The sequence below is a fragment of the Cornus florida genome, unplaced genomic scaffold (assembly GCF_030987335.1).
Source record: "Cornus florida cultivar Cherokee Brave unplaced genomic scaffold, ASM3098733v1 CherokeeBrave_3.0.0_Hap2_Chr11, whole genome shotgun sequence".
Lineage (NCBI taxonomy): Eukaryota > Viridiplantae > Streptophyta > Magnoliopsida > Cornales > Cornaceae > Cornus > Cornus florida.
In genome coordinates this window covers 51,429,384-51,449,589 of record NW_026775581.1, presented here as the reverse complement: position 1 = coordinate 51,449,589, position 20,206 = coordinate 51,429,384, and the positions used below count along the sequence as shown (strand labels likewise).

The window sequence follows — 20,206 nt, the reverse complement described above, 5'->3', positions numbered from 1 at the left end:
ACTTACCTTTATAAATAGATAGATATAAACAGTTTAGGGTTTACATTCTATCCATTGAGAGCAGCAATCCAATGGTTGACAGCAATCCAATGGTTGACAGCAATCCTGTATAGCTTATGGGCTGTTGCCTACTGGGCTATATTGAGTTTAATAGGGTGTCTATGTGTCTAGATTTTTTACCAAGTCATCGATTGGGCCTAATGGAACAACATATGTCAACTTCGCCTTACATTTGTACATATGAATATATAAGAATTTAAAATATAGTTAGGCTTTCACTATGGCTCATTTCTTAAATAAGTCTCAAAATTATGGTTAATCCACTTGTTTATTTAACGAATAATTCAGGACTCAATTATATAGGATTCCAAATGAATGGATATTGAGAGAATTATATGTTTAAATTTCTAACAGTAAGGTGTAAGGAGTTTATTTGAAAATCATGTTAGCTCATTCCGATTGCCAACCTTTTTTGTAAACTTAATTTTTTATTTTAAATTTATTTATTTATCCACATTGTTAGCTTTTTCAATCAGCCTAGGTGACTGACCTGCTTATAATGTGCCATGCTTTCTAGAAGAAGAGAGCATTGCGGCCATCTGGACCGGGGTTTTATCCTTCTTGAGAGACGATATACAATTTTGAATTTCTAAATGGGAAGGGATAGCATCCAAATATCCATGTGAGTGAAATGGGACTAATTTAAGAATGAATGGAGAAAGGTTAGTGATGAAATGTGTGGAAATGAGTACCACTTCATGTTTGATCGCCTCCAAATCATCTATAACATCTCCATTTGCTGTGGCAAGGCTGACAATTTTCTTCCTATTGATTCTGGAAGAGAGATTTTTGAAAGAAAAAAAAAAAAAAAAAAAAAAAAGGAAGAATTACAATCCCTTAGCTTGAGCCAGAGCATCCCTGACTTTTGTCTGAGCACGTCTTCTTGCACTTTGCCAAGCCTTAAGTATTCCGAGGTGAGAGATTGCTCAAGCTGTCTTAAAATGGTGTTATTGTTGGAAAAAATTATTACAATAAATCAAGAAATTGCTTGCACTTACACATACGGCGGAAATCATTAATCAAGAAAACCCGGACCATTGCTTCGAGGCACGTAAATGCTTCTTAAAGATAGTCAAAGCCTTCCACAAGGTGCAAGGGACCATGGTAGCTCTCTACCTCCACAATTCAACCAAGTCTGGATTCGATCCAACCACAATGTATTTGCACAATACCCTATTGGGTGCAATACTTAATCTCTTTTCAGAATGTCCAAGTATAAACATTAGAAGAGAAACTTCTAAAATTTTAGATAAGAAAATCTTGAGTATAAGATGAGATTGAACTTCTCCACACATCATCCATTTTACCCATATTTTTTCATCCTTGAATAAGGGAAGTGTGATATTATATAGACCTCTCAAAATGAACCTCGTAAATATGTTCAAAACTCAAGATACATGAATTTTGAATATTCATGTTCCAACACAATGAATTTATATAAATACATTCATGTATCCACATTAATCAAAATATATCCCCTAAATATTAATAAATGAACTTAGAATATGTTCATTGTCAAAGGAGGTTAATCAAATAGATTTATCGAGACTGCGAAAAGATTACTTGTAAAAACCTGTCTTTTGTTTATACATGAATCATGCATATATATGTGAACATATTTAAAACTTTATTGCTCAAGGAGAATGAATCAAAATAATTTTAATTTTAATTATATATAGATATATTTTCAAAAATATTAATTTTATTATTTTGAAACATTTTCCAATATTTATTGGGGTGATGATCAAGATCAACTTGGCATGATTCAAGCTCATATTTGACAGCCTGTAACATTGAATCCACATCAGAGAAGTCTTTCTTGCAGTTGTTCCTAAGGACATGTTTCAATTTCTTCAACTTCTTAACCACTTGGTACATAGAGGTACCTAAGATGAAATAGCTCCATGCTTCTTAGACTGAAGGGGTGAAAAGAGGATGAGAACACCATGCATTAAAGAACTTGAAAGGAATACATTTTTTTGGGGATGTTAAAATCAATGGTAACCAAGATTGGACTATGATCAAATATACCTAGGGGGTAAGAAATGTTGAGTTTGTGCGCAGCGGAATGGTTGTGGAATATAATATGGATGGATAACCTAGAAGATGGTAAATATATTTAACTTACTCTTTTATCTAATTTTTACTTATTTTAATTTTACCAAAATAAAACTAAAATCACACCACAAAGCAAAAATAAAGTGCAAGTAAAGTACATAGAGTTTGAGAGATGACACTAGGATTTTATCAAGGAACCCAATTGGTAGAATTGACCAATTGTAACAGGAAAAACCTCGTTGGACTATGCGATCATGAGATAAACGATCCACTATGTTTGAAGCAAAGTATACCGAACTTTGACTCAGTCTCATACCCTATCGTTCTACCAAAAACCAATTGCTGACAATCCCTGGCTTTGCGACTCCCCCATCCAACAGCTCTCGACTTTAGGCTTGCTCTCGATCTCTATAGAAGAGTTGCAGGTAGATCAGACAACATTCCACAAATGCTCAAACCCCTTCAAAGTGTGATCGCTTTACCCCTTTTCTTCTAGATCTGAATTTGACGAAGAACAAATGAATTTTGCTTTTCAGAATTTCTGAATCTTCAATTATGCTTCAATTCTGATGAGATAGAGAACAACACTACTAAATCACTCTTATGTTTATGTATGTACTATATAAAATAAAATCAGAAAAATCAAATTGATTTTCTGAAAAAATATCTCTCAAAGATGGCTCTCTAATAAATCTGAATTTTGTATGCAAAAGCCGTGAATAAACCTATGTGTATGACAAGGTTTATATAAAGTTTAGAATGTCCTAATCCCTCTGAAAATATAAAAAAAAATTCGTGCATAGAACTTGGAAGGAAATCTAGTCCAAAAAGGAATCAGAATAAATAAGGAAACTGAAGTTCTAATGCTGCCGAGACTTCTTGAACCGGTTCAGGAATTTGGGAACCGGTTCAAGATGGCCAGAAGGTATTTCGAAGGCTTCCTTTGACTCTTGAACCGGTTCAGGAATTTGGGAACCGGTTCAAGATGACCAGTCTTGAATTTTTCCGATTTCGCTGATCTTAAACCTATTCAGTACTTTTGGGAACCAGTTCAAAATGGATAAAAAGTAAAATCTTCCTTTAAAACTTCCAAACTCTTCCTACGTGTACTCACTTCCTCTCCAAACTTCCTAAAGCATTGTTCCCATCATCTCGGAGTGTAGTATACCATGACCACTTGAACTTCTTTAAAACTGTATCCGATCTTCAAGCTTGAAATTGTGAACCAGAAAATAACAACTCGATCGGACTTGTTTTGACAACGAAATTAGCAAATACACAATATATATATATATATATATATATATATATATATATATATATATTTGTCACAAACTGCCCAAAATATATATTTCACAATCTCCCTCTTTGGCAATTTCGTGACAAAACCCTAAAAACAAACATGTAATTTACCTAAGCAGAAAAAGTAAATTACAATGATTGTCAAAGAAATAAAACGGAATTCTTCTTGAACATCGTGAATCTTCAACACATGTAACAACCTGTAACCTGCACATTAGCTCATCAAAACTACCCGTGAAGCTTAATCAAGAAAGATAAACAATCAACATATATTAATATGTGAACATCAATATATATATATATATATCTACCCCTCAAATATGCACATTTTTCCCCCTTTTTGTTACAAATTGACAAATAAAGCTCAATCAAAAAAGGAAAACAAATAATGTTGGAGAATAAACAAGAAGAGGATCAAAACTATCATCCATGCATAAGATATTGCAATAAACACAAAAATATGATGATATATAGTAGCAATGGAACCAAAGACAAGTATCCATAAGATAAATAACACCAATCATGTTCAAAATCAAACATTTAATATCTCCATCCCGTTAAAAACAAAAATTCCTAATAAAAACTAAAAGGAAAATCTTTTTGGATTTTTCTTTTTTCTTTTTTCATTTATTTCTGATATTTTAACAAAAAAATACGAGATAGCATTTTCCATGAATTTCAAGAATATATGAGATCCAAAAATTTCTAAAGAATTCAAGAGAATTTTAAAACACAATTTTTTTGACCCCACAAATTATTCAATCAACTCAATTCTTGAGCATACAATCACAACATGAAATTCAACTTGCAATTTTTATAAAAATTTAAAAATTTGCGTAATAAGTTCACATGTCTGTGTATGCAATCCAATCTCATCAATTTCAATCAAATCACATTGATCAACTGTCCAAACCATATTGATTGAAAAGTATCAAGATAAGATTATTTTGAGCAAACTTTTCTAAGCAAGGTGGCTTTCACTCTAAAGAGTAGACAGCAATTCCCTATTTCGATTTGTCTCCTCCTTTCTTTTTACTCATTCTTTTGATTTTTGTTTTTTTTTCATGCTGAAATTTTATCTTTTTTTTTTTTTTTTTTTTTTTTTTTAAAAAAAAAAAAAAACGCATGCTCCCTTTTTCTTTTTCTTTTAAGCAATAACCTTTATAGCTTTTATAAGCAATATGACCTAGTCAACTTCACAATAATTTTCAATTAAATTTCTCAGAGTTGGACTCGTGCACATGAAAAAATGAACTCAAGAGAATCATCTCTAAAAAGAAATAAACACAACAAATTGTCTTTCAACATATAGATTACACATCAAGAATTTTTTTCATCAAAAATCATGTGTCCCCAAGTTGCATTCAAAAATAATTAATTCAAGAGAAATAATTATCACTCATGCATTGACAAGAAAAACATGATCATCACTTTCTCATGAAAACAAATAACCTAAATCCTAAACTACAAGATATGGTCCAATGGAAACAAGAAATTCGTCGGGAATGGTTTCATTGATGTTTGAGGAAATAGATGTTCTAATGAACCTTCAAATGTGTTGTTTGAAAGGAATCCATTCAAGGTTCTTGTGGTCCTCAAGCTCAATGGTGGATTAGGATGGTGTTGGCACATAAAAGTGGCAGCTCATGGGGTAGCCACTTCAATGATGACATGGGGCAATAAAAAAAGGACAGATAAATAGACCAAATCATGCCCAATATTGAGTTAACACATGTCAACACTGTAAGGGAATAGGATTCCAACATGTGTAAAACATTTGGAAGATTAAGAAAGGTAAATATGGCAAGTTAAGATGATGATAGCTTGTAAGGGGAATTCTGGAATAGTTTACTTCCTATAATTAAGAAGGAGATTGGCCGAACAAAGTCTACACGTAGTAGAACTTCTACAAACTACCTAGTTTAGTTTGTTTGGAGTTCCTATCTTCAAGGGATTTGAACCAAGAAGTTGCTAAAGAAGGTGGTTCCTAAAATGTAGGGAAAAATTAAACCTCTCAACTATACACACTAGTCCTTTTTTAAAGGGGAACGAGGCAGTAGCTGAAGAACGTGATATATATATGTGTGTGTGTGTATATATATATATATATATATATATATATATATATATTCAAATAAGTAGGTAAGAACGTAGGACACACGGCATCGTTGGAAGAAGTTCACAGTTCGTAGGTCTGGAAGTTAGGTTTCTGCAGTTGGACGTGGGACAAGTGTCTTGTACAGAATAGATAGACATTTCCTTGGTAGGACATGGGTACTTCTTGTAAGGCTTGTAATGCCTATAAATAGTGTACCTAGGACTACATTAGTCGCTTTCTCAACGACATCAATCAAACTTCAATACATTGTATTTCAATTCATGCAATTTCAATACAAGTTTATTTCAATTCCTTTACATTCATGTACTTGCACTTTAATTCTCTAGTTAGCATTGTAGTCTTAATAAAAAGTCCTTTCATCGAAGGCAAATCAGAAACTTCCATAATCGCCTGATCTTTCCAAAAGGATCTTCCTTTTTGTTCGACTTCTCTGAATCTTCCGAGATTCTGATACGCCTACGCACTTCTAGTGTCCTAATTTTGTGCAAACATATGGTTATTCTTAAGTGGATTCGTCTATAAGTATGGTATTTGATTTAACACTCTTTTGTTTGGTATATTCCAAGGTTGTGAGATGATTGTGCAATTTAAGTTTATTACAACGAATTTACCTCCAGTGGATGGAATGTGAAGAATTTGTTGATAACCTTATCAATTTGTGAACTCTCCATAAGCTCTAGTAGCGAATTACAGTTATTGTATCAATTACCTATACTTTTTTACAAAATTCATATCATTAATGTTGTCGCAACAATTTTGCACCACTGGGGAACCCATTGGAGAAATGATGCCTCCAAGGACATGATCCCCACTAATAAGCTTATTCAATAGGCTAATATTGCATTTGGTGTGCAAGAATGGAATAGAATGCAAGTGGGAATGTAATAAGAATGAGAATGACGTAGAATGGAATGAGAATGACATGGAATGGAATGGACATTATTGTTCAATTATTTAGTTTTAAATATGAAATGTGTAAGAATGGAATGATAATAACATTTGGTTTGACCAATTTAAAATTTCGAATAAAATGAATATAAATTGAATATAAAGCTTAGTGAATGGAATATAAAAGCTTATTCAGTGGAATTATGAATAGTGAAGCTGGCTATAATTTTACGCAATCACATAAAAGAGGAAATTAATTTATTCATGCAATTGGTATTCGGCTAAAATGTCCCGAGAGAAAAAGAAAAAAAATAATAATAACAAAACTAAACTGAAAAATAAAACTGGAATAAGGAAATTGAATCCAAAAATAGCACTTACATTACAATACTGTTGATTAAGCAACAGGAATCGATGTAGTAACTTGTGATAGATCGGTGAATGGCAACTAAATCAAACTTTCCACCCGAAGGCCTTTTATACACCGTAACCTTTAAGCAGGTAATGATCCGTCCCCTCCTTTCGATCCTTTAAGCAGATAATTTTCTTCCCTTAACAGACAAAACTTTGTGCCACTGCCTAGAAGGAGTAAAGTTATTGGATAAAAACCACAATAGTTAGGATCGGGGAGGAAATCCTCTAAGCCCATTAGTTTTTTTGGTTTGGCTTCAGATTTGTTGACATTGAAACAGAGAATAGACCCCTTTACGAGCTTGAAAGCTTCTTTGAAGTGATTTGAATCAGGATTAAAGTCATTTGCATAGAGATTCCATGATCGATCATCGGATCAGTATGACTCACCATCCAAGGATAATCGCTACCGTTACGAATCCAACCGCTAATGACTGGTGGTAGAGTAAAACCCCCGATCACGTAGATCTTTCCGTCAAGAGTAAAGGCCTAAGCATTACATCTTTTGATGAACATAGGAGGAACTTTGTCCACCCATTCTCGGGATTGAGAGTGTCTATGCAATGGACCTCGTTGGTGAAGAGTTCATTGACAAGAATTAAATCACCCTCCGTGTTGTAATTTTTGGTGGGGACAGTATTATAGCCACCAATAACGTATAAGAATGAGCCCAATGCGACATAGGCAGAGTTGAAAGAGTATACATAATTTGGGTGCAAATTGGGAAATACGGGAAACGGATACACGTTTGGCTTTGTGTCGTTCTTTATTACGTACCAGCTGCAATCGCTGTCATTACTTCTTGCGGTGAAGTATATGTCCACAGGATCTTCTTTTTCTTCTGCAACAGCAACGTTAACATTAGTTGTCGTTTCTTATTGTTTGTCCACCATCATCGTCGTAGTTTCTTCTTCACCTTACACCTTAATAAATAAATAATAAGTCGAGGAACAAAAAAGTGAGACCCACTATGTAACTTCCATACCATGAACAAGTAAATATACTGCTATGCATTTTCTTCACCAATCCTATCTAAGCAAGACATGCAATGCAATATATGTGTGTATTTATGCACTACAAAATACATGGACCAGATTCATCACTAAAGCAATACAAGTTAGTATTACAAAATTAGTCTAAGCAACAACGTGATAGAAGAGTTGATGGAGCTTACGAATGCAGACCAGACAAAAGTTTTGTACAAAATATCATGGTTAATAGTCCTTCGAGCTATTTAGTAACTTAATAGCATAATAGCTCTTCCCTCCTTCACCTTACACTGCAATAATAAATAAAATTATTTGTTATAGGACATCTAACTAATATTATGGGAAGATAATGATATAGTGTTACCTCTACACTATAAAGCACGGACACGGATATGGGTACGACATGATACGAATACAGCGACACTCCAAATTTCAAAAAAATAGGACAAGGATACGGCGGAGATACGCCTATAAAATTATATATATATATAATAATTATATATTCAAAATCTACAATACCATAAATCTAACCTCTCACAAAAAAAAATACTGCAATAAAATAAATACTTCAATTAATTAAAAACAAAGCAAAGTTATCAACAACTTTACAGTTTACATTTGGGTTAAATGCAAAAAAAAAACCCCTCTACTATCGAGATATAGTGTAAAAAGGTCCATGTGTGGTATAGAACCCCCTTATACTATCAATTTGGTGTAAATAGGTTCCTGTATGGTATAAAATGACAATAATACCCTCACTTCAATTAAATAAATTAATAACTATAAATACTGGAGATGTAAAATGACTATTTTGTCTAATTTGTGTAAAATTATGTTTGTTTGGGACAAGAATAAAATAAACCACAATTTATATATATATATATATATATATATATATATATATATATGATAAGTAACCTCAATTTCTATAAAATTGGGATAAGCTAAACAAATGAAACCTAAAACTGGATATAATAAAAATCAAAACCAAACAGTCTCCTACTACACACACTGTAGCACTATTTATAAATAAATAAATAAATAAAACAAAACAAAATTCCCAAAATTACCGGTGCCACCTCCTCCTCACCATGGTCGACGCCTCCTCCCACCTCCTCCCCACCATGGGGGGGGGGGGTGTGTGTTTTAGTTTCCACTCTTAAAAGAGTTGCTAGTATCTAAGTCAAAATAATGTGGATGAGATGGGTTCAGTCCATAATTCTCAAATTGGGGTAGATTCACTTTAATCCCTCAAATTTTAATAATTTTGTTGGGTGGGCGAAGGGGAAGCTGCCCTTTCTACAGGTTAGGTATCTCATGGTGCGAAAGTTGGATGGAAATTTTATGATCCCCATTATATTCTATTAAATGTTATATTAAAGTACCTCTCATGTGTTAGATTTGTTTTATATGGAATAATTACAATTGAGGGATAAGTTCTTCACCGTCGCCGTGGCAGGAGTTGGAGCATCAAACTTTAAGTATCTAATGGCTGGACTCCCTGTCCCACCTGATCTCGTACTCCCCATTCAGAACAGCTGCGAATCTATGTCTGCTAGATTATTTCACCATCCCACTAGTAAGCCACCATTCATCACTCTTAATTTCTCTTTATCTCTCACACAAATTGATGTTGTTCTTGTGTATATGTGTTGTTTTTGTCTATCCATTATGTTTACTCTAACATAATTTTAATTTTATTTTATGTGTCTATTGAATTGATTAAAAAAATTTCAAAAAGAAATTATAGGCATAAGGAATTAATATACATATACATACATATATATATATATCATAACCCGAGAGAGAGAGAGAGAGATGGGGGGGGGGGGGGGGGGGGATGGGTATAGGGGTTAATATGCACATAAGGGTGGGGTAAAATGGGAATCAAAAGGGTAAAATAGGGTTTTCATATTTAGTTTTTGTCAAAGGGTGATTATTTGCACATTTTTTTGAATTTTATGGACTAACATGCACATTTTTAAAAAGTAGGGAATACTTCTACACAAACCCTATATATCGGGGGTTTTTTTTTTTTACACTTAACCCTTTAAATTTTGCACACATCCACAAATATAGTTGTTCTGATTTCTCTCTAATTTTGTTGAAACGGTCTAAAAGTTTATTTAATTTAAGTATTAAGATGAATGTATCAAATAAAAAAATAAACATAATACAATCATAAAATTTAATAAAAGTAAAAGTTCAGAATCACAGACAATAGAGTCAAAAAGTTAAACTTCTAAAATTACATTAGGTACCCCATTTTTTCTTAAAAAAAATTACAAAATATAACCCATCGTGTCTAGTACGTGTCCCAGCCGTGTCCAACCCGTATCCAATAAAAAATAATTTCTGGACACTGGTACGATACCCTGGGAAGGGTGTCCGTGCTTTATAGCCTGTATACATTAAAACCACCGAACTTTTGACCATACACGATAATACATCTATCCCACAAGTAAGAAGTCAAAACGTCTTTTAGATTAAAACTCTTAATTAAGTTAAAAAAATAATATACATACATATACATATATATATATTATACACACTATTAAATTTGTTAAAAAAAATTACTTTTTAATTCATTTTCTTTCTTATCAGCATCCTTGTTATAGTGCTCGTAGCCGTTTCTGTATATGACGTAAGCGAAACCGATAGATTGTTCACAAATGAACAAATTCGCAAAAGAATCTGATAATATATTAATAATTGAATGAATGATCTGCTCTACAATACATGTATTTATAAATAAAACTCGTAACAGCAAAAAAAAAAAAAAAAAAAAAAAAAAAAAAAAAAAAAAAAAAAAACGTAAAGAAATTAGCGGTGCAAGGAAACTGCTCAAAAATAAACGTGTTCTATTGTAAAAATAAGGAAAGAAACCTAATTACAAACAACTACTAAATACCAAAAAAGAACGCAAATCGAATCCGTTTAGACTTATAACAAAAATCCTGAAATATTCCAAATTGAAAAAATGTCATTCCCGAGCCTTAAACGATTGAATTATGTCAAAAGACACTCTACGCTGCCGATATCTGAAAGTTAGGCAATTTAAAACTGGACTCTTTCTGGGTTAAAAAAAAGATTCCTCGAAATCATCCGATAAAAACTGATCAGCCCACCCGTTTGACCTTTTGACGGTCCAAAACGAGTTCCAAAACCTTCAGCTAACTGTCCTGCATTAATATATTAATGCTGTGTTTTGTTTTAACAAATTTTTCCACTCGTCCACATATGTGGGATGGAAATACTGGGGTACGTAAAGGGTCTCTTATAGCTTTAAAGGTAGTTTCATCAAGTTGGTGTAGGTGCCAAACTTTCCTCGTGAAACAGCTTCTATGATCTATCCGCATCATCCCAAAAATAAGGGTTATCAAGAACCTAAAAAAAATGGTGAGAAGAAGAAAAAATATATAAATGAACATTATTAGAAAAACAATAAATGTAACCCAATGTACTTACTGTTCGCTGAGTCGATGAAAGCTACCAATTCAGTCGGTTGAGAAACAAAAATAAATCCCAACCTATCACTCCTACCATAAGCCACCACAAGGTGTTAATATCTTTGATAGCTAGTTCAACCATTAAGCAGGAGTAATATCTGGTGGACAGAAAAAATAAATAAATGAAACTTAAAAATAAAAAAAAAAAATTTGGGATGTGTTCAAAATTATACTTCTAAATAAAAGAAGATTCAGCATCTTTTAAAATATGTTCAAAAGTATACTTCTACGATCAAACCCATTGTGTGGCCATTAGTATCTTGCCATACTCTCCTCCTCCTTTCTCTACTCGTGTGACGGCGGCACATTCGAGAAGGTCTCCTTGGCAACGTCCCAGGTTAAACAAAAGTTCTTCCGTATTCGACACCATTCGGCGACGACCCTGAGATTAAAAACATAATTTTTGAAGATGTTTTTAATTATGTCATGCTTCCATTGCAAGAAAAATAATAACAAATAAATATAAAATATTAGAAACAGAAATTTAGATACAAATACAAATCACAATGAATATATATATATATATATATATATACACACACACACTTAAAATACAAATCCCAAGAAATATTAAGACATGTCATTACAGTATGTTATGAAATACAGTATATTATGATCTTATACTTGATTTGTTATTTATTTGATTGTGTGTGAACCATTATCAAGATATGTTTTCAAATTTATACATCATTGTCAGGGTATAGTTGTATATTAAGGGTGAGCTGGCTAATAAGTTTAGACTCATTCCTTATCATGCCATTGTTAGAATATGGATGACGGACATAGATTTTGCCATTATCAGAATATGGATAACGGACATGAATTTTGCCATTGTTAGGATATGGCTATATATATATGTATGTAGTATGTACTATGATATGTGCTTGAATTCTCATGATCGATGGTTAGGAATGTTATATTGCCCTTACGATGCATAGCTGGATATAGAGGGTTGCCTATAGTTCAGTGACAGTCTTTAGTGTGTATTTATATACGTATACCGAATATGTAGCTATTGCATGAGTTGACTAAGATATATTCATTCATTAGGTCTCTGTTTGGGAATGTAGTAGAAAGAACTTGTTTGTGGGTGTGACTCAATATTTATTTTTCAAGTCATCGTTAGTTCCAGACTTAGCTTGTGTTCGTGCAGAGCAAAGACCAATTATCATCACTCTTTTAGTTATTTACGTAGGATTCTATTTATGTTTTAGCATTCAGTTTTAGACAGTTATTCATTTTAGTTGGGATTTTGTTAGGAGTCCACATAGTATGGATTCCCGAAATGTATTTCGGAGGATTAATGGTATCAGAGATATTTATTATTTATTGGATTTTATTCATTGAGGATTTAATTATTATTTTAGTTTCTCTTTCAACATTTATTTATTCTTTATTTATCATTTTGTATTTTGTTTTCATTTATTACCTAATTGTTTTGATATCCTTGATTTTGTATATAGACTTGATCAACCAATGACTTTGAAATTAGGGAGTATCACAACTGGTATCAGAGCACTCCATGTTCAAGTGTCTATAGGGATCTTTTGTATATCGACTTTTGTGTAGCATATTTGTTCGTTTAGAGCTTAAGTATCACGATTCATTGTATTCTTTTATGGTCTGTTAAATTGCATACTGATTTTTATCTTACTGTGTTAACCGAATGGTTAACGCGAGAGCAAGATGGGAAATGGAACAGATTTGCAAGGAAAGGCAGCTAAGGAAGGTGGAGCCTAAGCGTCAGAATTTCCTATGACGCCAGCAAGCTGCAGTAGAGCAACATACACCTTTGTTCCACGAGGAAGAGGAACAGTTGCTTATAGTTCATGAGGAGGAGCAGCAGCAGTATCAGGAACCTCAGGATCATAACCACAATCAGGATAGGGATCCAGAGTATCCTCCTCAGATAACTGACATCATTGCTCAAGCTGTAGCAGCTGCACTTTAGAATCAGCCACATGTTCAGCAAACACCTGTACCATTACCAGTGGTTCAGACTAATAATTGGGAGAAGGCCAGAAGTTCTTTCATAAAGGGGAGCCCACCTAAGTTCTTAGGCTCCACCAATGTGAAAGTAGCTCATCAGTAGAAGAATGATATAGAGCGTCATCTTCGCATGGTTGAGTGCACGGAGGTTCAGAAGCAAATAATTGCTACATTCAAGCTTCTTGATTATGCAGTGACACTCTTTACCTTCCTAAGAAGACAAGACCACCCTCCCCAAAGAATTCCCTTTTCATCTATCGAATCAAGGAATCAGCTCATCCTAGCTCTAAAAAATCAAAAAAAAAATTTAAAACTATTTTTAAGCAACAAAATATTGCTCGATATCTAGAGCAACAAACACTAAACCATGAAAGTAGCACAATTTGCAGTAGATAGAATTAACATAAAGGATTCTCTATGATATACGTAGAAGGAGTAAAAATGTCTCTCAATTTGATGCTCAATTTGAATTTTAATTATTAAATTAATCAATTTACGAAGGATGTAAGTAAACATACCTTCTTCTTTTTTGAAAAATAAAATAACATAAATTTGTAATGTGAAAAGCCAAACGAGAAAAACAATGAAGACTACACTATGCTATCTTAATGGAAACCAATTTATTGTATGAAAAAGTGTACAACGATTTTTAACCCCTTTAGAATACTTCAATTCTTAGAATCATGGGAAAAAAAAAAATTCCATTGATTATTCTCTTAACACTTGTTCCTAATCTACAAAAACTAACACTGCAATTGTGTGCAAAAATAGCATAGGAGTAAACAATCATAGTCTCTTTCTCAAGACACACAAGTAAGCATAAAGCTTGAACATTTTTTAAAAGCATCCTTCAATATGAAAATCTTGCGTTCATAGTGTTTTTCAGAGTTAAATCTGATAGGAAAAGAGTCAAAAAAATATAATAAAATAAAATAAAATTCATTAGAATACATCTGATATCCAAGTTCAATTGGATTTTCCAATTCGAAGTCCATGCACAAGTGCATAAGTTGGATGTACTGGTCCATGGTGCTTACTACAAAATATGTACTAGTGCGTAAGGACTGATGCATAATGATTACTGGAGCTGGGTGTTCCCAATTTTGAAGAAATAAAACCTTTGAAGAAAAAAATAAAAATAAAAAAATATTAAAACCAAAATTTTGTCTTGAGTCAATTTGGTTGACTTCCAAAAACTGACTCAAATTTACTTTCATTAAATTGCGCTCAAGAGGGGAGCATATCCAGAACAACAACTTATTTTAGCTAAATTTAATGTAATTTGTCATCATGAGTGAATATAGAGAAGAAAGAAGAAGAGGAGAAAGAAATAAAGAAAAAGCCAGGAGTGAACATAACTATTTTAGAATGAATGAGAAAAAGCAATTAATAATTAATTTCACATCCTTAATGTACAAAATAGAGCATCTAATCAAACAAGTAGAATAATATCTCAAAAAAAAACATACCAATATTTTTTTGCCAACTCCACCCATTCCCATCAACTCTATTCTTTGAAAAATAACCTATATTATAATTATTATTAGGACAAAAGAGAGAAAAATATAAAAGTTATATATTTATTTATATATGTGTGTGTAATATAGAAACATAAACAAGAAGAAATCAGTAGGGGAGAGTAGGAGTTTGATACCTGATGACTGAGGAGGCATGTTTCTCGCCGGATCGGTGGGTTCGATTTTCCAATTAGTGTTGCCGCTGCTATGCCGTCGGGTGTATGTAAGGGCGGATCCTGGAATTGTCAATGGCGTGGGCTAATATTAAACATAAATTTAATAACACAATTTCTTAAGCAAAATTTTTTTTTTATAACTTAATCTAGATAAATATTTGAATTCAAAGGTTACAAAATATCTATCTAAGTTGTGCTCGACGAGTCTTTAAAGACTCAAATTCGTTGATAATAGACTCAATAAGTTGTGCCAATTTCTTTAAATTTCCATAAAGCATGGTGAATTTTCTATGCGGTGAAGATTAAAGTCCCATGTGTTTCAAGAATACACAATAATCTCCATCATTAACTCTCTTCCAATTGTAATATCCACCATCAATAAGCAAAGAACGACTCATCATTGTATTTCTCTCATCAAAGAGAGAGCATCAAAAACAATATGCTTTATCTTTTGAAGGAGAATACTCTAGGCAAGGAATATGTTTGAACCATTCACACTTAAATCGACGATTCTGCTTTCCATTCCAAGATTTGGAATAATTGGAAAGTTCAGGTTGATAAGGCCCTAAATTGATATAAGCTAGTCTAATCCCATCCCTCTGATGAATGATTCATCGGGTATTCATGTAATTGAATACGTAGCCAGGGGTCTCTTTCAATAGAAGTGGAGTGAGGTTGCTTGGGTTCAACAACTTAAGGTAGGGTGGGAGGTTGGGAATCAAGATCATTGTCAATGTTAGATGCACTAGGTATATCCATTTTCAATTGATCATCCCCACTCATTTTGGCTTCTCTTTTGATAGACTGAGAGAATAAACATACTTTCACTTTCTTGTTTGAAGGTTGATGTTGAGCCATTGTTATTTTTAACGTAATAAAATAAATTAAAAATACATAAATCAAACTAAATTGCTATTATTCCTCCTAGCAACTTACACTAGATATAAGCATTTATCGACAAAAATTGAATGAGAAAATCAAATATTCAAATACACCAAATTTGAGGAATTTTAATCAGTAAACTAAATTAGTTGAGGAAATGGTACTTGTATGTGCTTGAGTATACAAATTACAAAACCGGACAAGTAAGCTTCCTAAGAAGAGTGTCCTGCTAGCATGTGTAAGAAGATCACAATTAACATAAAATGGATGGAGAATCAAACGGAAGCAATAATAACTAAGCATTGCCGATCATACAATAAATATAATATAAAAAAAAAAAATCTAAAATCAAGCAGTTTGGCGAATGATCTCCTGGCTGGAGCTTTGTGTTTGTGTGTGTTTTTGTGTTTTTTTTTTTTTGGAAGCCAATTACCCCACCATTAACTTTTGTTTTGTTAAAGCCTGCTCTTGATTTCCATGTGTTTGTACATTCTGATGGCCAATGCTTTGAGCCTTTGACAGTATCATTAACTGAAATTCTAGCTGAGCCAACTTCAAATAATATCAATGATGGAGGTATGTATCTTCATATAAAAAATAAAAAATAAAAACACTTAATTTGGCACTTTTAAGTATGAGCATAATTTAGAGCTCGAAAAAGTTAATTATTACCTCAGTTCCTCAACCCACTAGAAGGGATCCTTAATTTTCATAGGAATGAATGTGAAAATGCAAAAAATTATGAGGAAAAGGGGTATGGTTGCTGCTGTTGTGAAAATGCAAAAAAAGGAGAGAGAGAGACAGAGGATGAACATACCTTGTCACGGTGTCAACTGAGCCTGAGGCGACAGCGGAGGCTGCGTCCTGCGGAGTGTTGAAGCAGATTGTGTCGTCTGACAAACTTACCTTTATAAATAGATAGATATAAACAGTTTAGGGTTTACATTCTATCCATTGAGAGCAATCCAATGGTTGATATCAATCATGTATAGCTCGTGGGCCGTTGCCTACTGGGCTATTGAGTTTAATAGGGTGTCTGTGTGTCTAGATGTTTTACCAAGTCATCGATTGGGCCTACGTCAACTTCGCCTTACATTTGTACATATGGGCCTAAAATTTAAATATATAAGAATTTAAAATATAGTTAGGCTTTCACTACGGCTCATTTCTTAAACAAGTCTCAAAATTATGCTTAATCCACTTGTTTCTTTAACGAATAATTCAGGACTTATTTATATAGGATTCTAAATGAATGAATATTGAGAGAACTATATGTTTAAATTTCAAACAGTAAGGTGTAGGGAGTTGATTTGAAAATCATGTTAGCTCATTTCGATTGCCAACCTTTTTTGTAAACTTAATTTTTTATTTTAAATTTATTTATTTATCCAACATTGTTAGCTTTTTCAATCAGCCTAGGTGACTGACCTGCCTATAATGTGCCATGCTTTCTAGAAGAAGAGAGCATTGCAGCCATCTGGACTGGGGGTTTTATCCTTCTTGAGAGACGATATACAATTTTGAATTTCCAAATGGGACGGGATAGCATCCAAATATCCATGTAAGTGAAATGGGACTAATTTAAGGATGAATGGAGAAAGGTTAGTGATGACGTGTGTGGAAACGAGTACCACTTCATGTTTGATGGCCTCCAAATCATCTATAACATCTCCATTTGATGTGGTAAGGCTGACAATCTTCTTCCTATTGATTTTGGAAGAGAGATTTTTGAAAGAAAAAAAGAAGGAAGAATTACAATCCCCTAGATTGAGCCAGAGCATCCCTGACTTCTGTCTGAGCAAGTCTTCTTGCACTTTGCCAAGCCTTAAGTATTCCGAGGTAGAGAGATTGCTCAAGCTGTCTTAAAATGGTGTTATTGTTGGAAAAAATTATTACGATAAATCAAGAAATTGCTTGCACTTACACATACGGCGGAAATTATTAATCAAGAAAACCCGGACCATTGCTTCGAGGCACGTAAACGCTTCTTGAAGATAGTCAAAGCCTTCCACATGGTGCAAGGGATCATGGTAGCTCTCTACCTCCAGGATTCAACCAAGCCTGGACTCGATCCAACCATAATGTATTTGCACGATACACTATTGGATGCAACACTTAATCTCTTTTTAGAATGTCTAAGTATAAACATTAGAAGAGAAACATCTAAAATTTGAGATAAGAAAATCTTGAGTATAAGATGGGATTGAGCTTCTCCACACATCATCCATTTTATCCATATTTTTTCATCCTTGAATAAGGGAAGTGTGATATTATATAGACCTCTCAAAATGAACCTCGTAAATATGTTCAAAACTCAAGATACATAAATTTTGAATATTCATGTTCCAACACAATGAATTTATATAAATACATTCATGTATCCACATTAATCAAAATATATCCCCTAAATATTAATGAATGAACTTAGAATATGTTCATTGTCAAAGGAGGTTAATCAAATAGATTTATTAAGATTGCGAAAAGTCTAATATTACTTGTGAAAACATCTCTTTTGTTTATACATGAATCATGCATATATATGTGAACATATTTAAAACTTTATTGCTCAAGGAGAATGAATCAAAATAATTTTAATTTTAATTATATATAGATATATTTTCAAAAATATTAATTTTATTATTTTGAAACATTTTCCAACATTTATTGGGGTGATGATCAAAATCAACTTGGCATGATTCAAGCTCATATCTGGCAGCCTGTAACTTTGAATCCACATCAAAGAAGTCTTTCTTACCGTTGTTCCTGAGGACATGTTTCAATTTCTTTAACTTCTTAACCACTTGGTACAAGGAGGTACCCAAGATGAAAGAGCTCCATGCTTCCTAGACTGAAGGGGTGAAAAGAGGATGAGAACACCATGCATTAAAGAACTTGAAAGGAATACATTTTTTTTGGGGATGTTAAGATCAATGGTAACCAAGATTGGACTATGATCAAATATACCTAGGGGGTAAGATATGTTGAGTTTGTGCATAGCGGAATGGTTGTGGAATATAATATGGATGGATAACCTAGAGGATGGTAAATATATTTAACTTACTCTTTTATCTAATTTTTACTTATTTTAATTTTACCAAAATAAAACTAAAATCAAACCACAAAGCAAAAATAAGGTGCAAGTAAAGTAAATAGAGTTTGAGAGATGACACCAGGATTTTATCGAGGAAACCCCAATTGGTAGAATTGACCAATTGTAACAGGAAAAACCTCGTTGGACTGTGCAATCTTGAGATAAACTATCCATTATGTTTGAATCAAAGTATACCGAACTTTGACTCAGTCTCATATCCTATCGTTCTACCAAAAACCAATTGTTGACAATCCCTAGCTTTGCGACTCCCCCGCCCAACAGCTCTCTACTTCAGCCTTATTCTCGATCTCTGTAAAAGAGTTACAGGTAGATCAGACAACACTCTACGAATACTCTGACCCCTTCAAAGTGTGTTCGCTTCACCCCTTTTCTTCTAGATTTGAATTTGACGAATAACAAATGAATTCTGCTTTTCAGAATTTCTGAATCTTCAATTATACTTTAATTCCGATGAGATAGAGAACAACACTACTAAATCACTCGTCTTTATATGTGTGCTCTCAAAAATAAAATCATAAAATCATATTGATTTTCTGAAAAAATATCTCTCAAAGATGGCTCTTTAATAAATCTGAATTTTGTATGCAAAAGCCGTGAATAAACCTATGTGTATGACAAGGTTTATATAAAGTTTAGAATGTCCTAATCCCTCTAAAAATATAAAAAAATTCGTGCATAGGACTTGGAAGGAAATCTAGTTCAAAAAAGAATCAGAATAAACAAGGAAACTGAAGTTCTAAGGCTGCCAGGACTTCTTGAACTGGTTCAGGAATTTGGGAACCGGTTCACTATGGCCAGAAGGTATTTTGAAGGCTTCCTTTGACTCTTGAACCAGTTCAGGAATTTAGGAACCGGCTCAAGATGGCCAATCTTGAATTTTTCCAATTCCGCTGATCTTGAACCTGTTCAGTGCTTTTAGGAACCAGTTCAAGATGAACAAAATGTAGAATCTTACTTTAAAACTTCCAAACTCTTCCTAAGTGTACTCACTTCCTCTCCAAACTTTCTAAAGCATTGTTCTCATTATCTCGGAGTGTAGTATATCATGAACACTTGAACTTCTTCAAATCTGTATCCAATCTTCAATCTTGAAATTGTGAACCAGAAAATTACAACTCGATCGAACTTGTTTTGACAACGAAATTAGCAAATACACAATATATATATATATATATATATATATATATATATATA

General features: G+C 33.2%; 1 long non-coding RNA gene across 2 annotated transcripts; it reads right to left on the bottom strand.

Annotated features, from left to right (window-relative positions):
• Positions 1–10,506: 10,506 nt before the first annotated feature.
• On the bottom strand, positions 10,507–16,815 carry LOC132285379 (uncharacterized). Of its 2 annotated transcripts, XR_009472526.1 has the most exons (6): positions 16,718–16,815; positions 14,980–15,078; positions 14,795–14,851; positions 11,561–11,718; positions 11,296–11,434; positions 10,507–11,214 (listed from the first exon to the last, which is right to left on the bottom strand). It is a non-coding gene; the product is annotated as an uncharacterized LOC132285379 (long non-coding RNA). The 2 variants fall into 2 exon arrangements; XR_009472525.1 differs by having other exon boundaries at positions 11,296–11,718.
• Between the last annotated feature and the right edge of the window lie 3,391 nt (positions 16,816–20,206).